We start from the raw sequence: 5,000 nt of genomic DNA, 5'->3' as shown, positions 1-5,000 counted from the left end.
GGTCCTTATTGCATTGTATTTTTCATTAATTATGATCTCTATAGGGCAGGAAAATTCTAATCTTGAATTTGTGGTTGATTGTGTCAAAATATCTTAATGGTCACTTGTAGAATACAGTCTATAGGACTACATAAATCAGTTTCCTGATGTTGTCAACCCTACATGCTTAGCATTTGTACACTTGCTCTCATCTAATTAAATTACCAGAATGAAATATCTGAGGCAGGTATAGGTTTGCTTTTAAAGAAGAGAATTTTTGTTTTTCATTTAGCTTTGTTTCTTTTTTCCTTTATTCTTGGTAATTTTATGCATGTGTGCATTAAAATATGATAGTGTTTACCCCCATTTCCCCCTCCAACTCTCCCCATATCTCTCTTAACAGATCCAACTTCCAATTTTATGTCATTCTTTTTATAACTAATTCCAATGAGTGCTGCGCGCATGTGCCAGGGTGTGGGGCCGTCCACCAGAGCATGGGAAATCTAGTTACCAGCGGCCACATCCTAAGAAGAGTGATTCTCTCTCCCTCTGCAGTTATCCACTGCCACAGCTCCCCAGTAAGGGCTGTGGCCTGGAGTTCATCTACCCATCCATGCAAGAATTTTGACTGGCTTGGTTTTGGGCAGGTAACCACAGCTGCTGGGAGGTCCTGAGTACACCCACAACATCATGCCCCAGAGAACTTTCACGGCTCTCCTCCCTACCCTCCAGCTCTTATATTCTTCATGCCACCTGTTCCCTGAAGGTCCCCAACCCTTTTGGGGAGGGACTTTATAAAGATGGCCCATTTGGAGCTAATTGACTCAATATAAAAAAAAAAAAGTGGTTTGTTTGGCTCACATGTTTGGAGGGTTAAGGACTCAGGTTTAGCTCTGATGGGGACCTCAAGGTGCCTGGTGGGAGTGCAAGAATGCACGTGTCAGGAAGAATCACAGCAGCGGGGCAAAACCCAGCCAGACCAAGTGGGACCCAGCTGGGCCTTTTATCACCCCTCGCCTATAAGAGCTAACCAGGGCTTTCAGACAAATATTGCAGGTACAATTTGCCATTGACCCAAGGGCCTTCCATGTGGACCCACCCCTTAAAAAAAGCTGCCACCCCAATTGTCAAGCTGCCAACACAGGAGCCCTTGGAGCAGTGCTTCTCAACCTTCCTAATGCTGTGACCCTTTAATATAGTTCCTGATGTTGTGGTGACCCCCATCCATAACATTACTTTTTTTGCTACTTCATAACTAATTTTGCTGCTATTATGAATTGTAATGTAAATATCTGATATTTCAGATGGTCTTAGGTGACCCCTGTGAAAGGGTTGTTCAACCCCAAGGGGTGGCAATCCATAGGTTGAGAACCACTTTCTTGGGGGGACACACTTAAACCATGCCCAAGCCAGAGCAATGCAACATTTGCATGTTTTAAACACTCTGATCCGATATGTGGGAAAACACTTCAATATTCACAACAGGGTTAGTAAATAAAATACCATTAGTCTTAAAGAATTTATTCTATTCTGAACGTTTGCATATGTTAAAAAATAATTGCATGATGTTATTTGCCTTGATATTTTATGTATACTTTATTTTGTGGTGCTGGGAGTTGAACTACAGAGCCTTTTGCATGCTGGGCAAGTGTTCTACTATTAAGCTATGCTCCAAGAAGTCCTCGTTTTGTGCATTTGGGGATGGGGTTCTAAAAATTAATGTAGAACACATTAATTTGGCAAGAGAGATCCAATGAGATAAAAATACTACTGCCAGCAACTTCACAATTTAGTCATTATGTTTTTCCCAGGCAGCTGAAGCTGTTATGTGTGCCAGGCTCCTTTTAAGAATGATGGCCTACAGTCTGAGGTTCAGTGTGAAATGCACTCAACAAATCCTGCATTTTCTGTGTCCTTATTTCTGTCCTGCCATGGTTCCCAATACCATTACTCCCGTCATATAATAAACATTTGTATTTCCACATATTCTGGTATAAGACATATAAAATTATAGCTTGAAAAACATTATTGAGTAATTTAGTATAGAATACTATAAGTGTTTACTATAAATATACTATAAATTATTACTATAAATAATATGAGTAGAAGTTACAAATATGAGTGTGTTTAACATTAAGCAATATAGAATATAATTTCTGGGTCAGAATTTATAATGATAATATTTCTGTAGCAGTATGATGGTACTGGTTCTGATGCCCAGCATTTCTTCATGAAGATAGGACATTGGACATATTAGTTACTTTTCTGTTACTGTGATAAGACACCACAACCAAGGCAACTTATGGAAGAGTCATAGCCACAGTCTAACCTCAGCTAGCCATGGAGCACTGAGGGTTGCTTTAAATGCTATTGTACACAGCAAAGCCTACACCAGATGCACAATATCCTGTCACAGTCATGCAGTTTATAGAACTCATTTGTACAGATTTCTAAGACAAAGAAGACAGCAGTGACTTCAGGTCCCCCTCATGCAAGGCACAGCCTACACTCTCAGCCGCATTTGATGTATGAGATGGTTTTCCTCCTTCAGGAATTTGTTACTGACAGTGTGTGTGTGTGTATGCAGGCTCTCTAGTGCTGATCTTACTGACAGTGTGTGTGTGTGTGTGTGTGTGTGTGTGTGTGTGTGTATGCGCGCGCACGCGCAGGCTCTCTAGTGCTGATCTTACAGTGTGTGTGTATGTGCAGGCTCTCTAGTGCTGATCTTACTGACAGTGTGTGTGTGTGTGTGTGTGCAGGCTCTCTAGCGCTGATCTTAACAGAATGAGACATCCTACCATTCACATTTGTGGGCTCAAAAGGCAAGAAATACAAAGTCCTAATCCACAAAAGGTGCTGAGCCCTAACCCAGAGGTGTTGAGTATCACCTGGCCTTGGTACCTGCAGTGGAGTAACACTCACCACACAGTTTGTATGGGTGTAAGCTCGAGGCTTTGCTTTGAAAACATCATAGCTTTGAGACTACAAATTGTTTTCTAATTCATGCTTTAATTTTTTGTTTTGAAAAATCTTAACATATAATATTTTTGCTTTCAAATTTCATTTGGTTATGGTAAGAAATATCAGATTTACTCAGGAAATTTGTAGGTGTAAGATAGAACATCATTAACAATAGATACGTTTTGATTCAGCACATCTGTAGGCTTTACTCATGTTGCCAACTTGAAAATTTATGGATATTTATTAATCATCCCATTTCCAAGTCCTCAGCCCCTGTAAGGATAATTCCAGTGCTAAATCTCTTGAGTGTGACTGTACAAAGATCTCACTCATATGTGATAGTCACACCACATGTGTCCTTTTGTGAATGTATAATTTGTTTCTACATCTTTGCCATTCTGAGTGTTGCTAAAGCTAACATGAGTGCACAGAAAACACCCTACATCCTAAGTTCTATTCTTCTTAATAAATGACAACCTACCTGAAAAAGAATTCAGAAAACAATCTTATTTTCAGTAGCATCAGAAAGAATAAGATATCCAGTGGAAAACCAAGGAGGTAAAAACTTGTTCACTGCAATTGTAAAACATCGATGAAAGAAAATTTAAAAGATACAAACAGATAGGGAGGAAATCATAGATCACATTCACAAGTTAAATAATGTAATGCACATGGGGCCTGGAATGTTGGCGAGCACCTGTAATCTCATCACCAGAAGGTGGAGGCAATGCAGGGAATCCAGATTGTTCACATTCACAAGAGTGAAAGGAACCCATGCATTACACCACACACACAGAAATCACCACACACACATTAAAGACTTAAGACTAAGGCCTGTAACTGTCAAACTCCTAGGTGTGTGTGTGTGGAGGGGGGGGTTAATAGGAAAGACTGGTGATTGCCTTAGCAATGATTCCTTGTGTATGATCCTGAAAACATTAAAAAAATCAATAATAGACAAATAGGATTGTATCAATTTAAAAGCTTTTGCATAGTAAAGAGAAAGTCAACCAAGTAGCAAGACAACCCTTAGACTGGAGAAAATATTTACATCCATACATACAATAAAGGGTTAATTCTAAAATATATGAATAATTCTGGCAACTTGATAGCAGAAGTATTAACAAACCAATTTTGAGAATGGGCACAGGCCCTGGTAGATAATTCTCCAAAGAAGCTACAAATTTCTAAAGCTAAAAATTTCTCAATCACTAATTGACAGAAAAATACCAATAAAAACCACTGTAAGAAAACATTTCACACCTATCACACACACACTATTGTCCTGATACAAAACAAAGAACATTTTGTCCATATTTAAAAAAAAAAAAAAAAAAAAAAAAAACTTACTTTTGGCAAGAATATGGAGAAATTGGAACCCTGAAACATGGTTGGTGGGTGTGTAAACTGGTGCAGCCACTCTGGCAACCATTTCACAGGCCATTAAGAGTTACAAACTTAACTACCACATGACCCAGATGCAGCAGTCATGTGGTAGTTTACCCAAGTGAATGGAAATTTACCCAAACAAATGGAAATCTGTTTTTATTATTACTATTTTATCCATACATAAGCCAATGTCCCTTCCTTATTAGGGTGACTGGTTCATTCCCAGCATCATTTGGGTAGGTACTCCCCCTACCCCTGCCCAGTAATTCTCTTTATTAAATTCTATTTCTTTTCTTAACTTCTTTATTTTACTCATCTCTTGGTTTTGTTTCTAGGAGTATATTCATGTTCCTTGAGTTGTTTGGACATATTCATGATCATCCTCTTGAATTCTTTGTCTGGAGGTTCTTCCAGGTCATTCTCATTGGCTCTATTACTGTGGGATTAGTTATTTTTGAAGGAGACACATTAGCTTGGATTTTCATGGTTACCTGTGCTGGGACTTGCCCATCTGGAGTTGGTTGGGTAGAAGTGCATGTGGAGAAATAGGTGATGACAGTCTGGGGACTGCTTGCCTGTCAGAATCTGGAGCTAGGGGAACTACAAAAGTATGAGCCAGGGTCCCAGGACAGGGGGCTTCTTGTCCACACCAGAGACTAGAAGCTGGAAGG

At 39.5% G+C, this 5,000-nt stretch overlaps 1 protein-coding gene across 3 annotated transcripts in view; it reads left to right on the top strand.

Annotated features, from left to right (window-relative positions):
- The window catches only part of Sgcg (sarcoglycan gamma), a 69,547-nt gene that overhangs the window by 33,875 nt on the left and 30,672 nt on the right, over positions 1 to 5,000 (top strand). The gene's annotated exons all lie outside the window — the stretch shown is intronic.

The sequence above is a fragment of the Onychomys torridus genome, chromosome 9, assembly GCF_903995425.1.
Source record: "Onychomys torridus chromosome 9, mOncTor1.1, whole genome shotgun sequence".
Lineage (NCBI taxonomy): Eukaryota > Metazoa > Chordata > Mammalia > Rodentia > Cricetidae > Onychomys > Onychomys torridus.
Note: the sequence above shows the minus strand (reverse complement) of the source record. Positions and strands in the feature narration are given on the sequence as shown.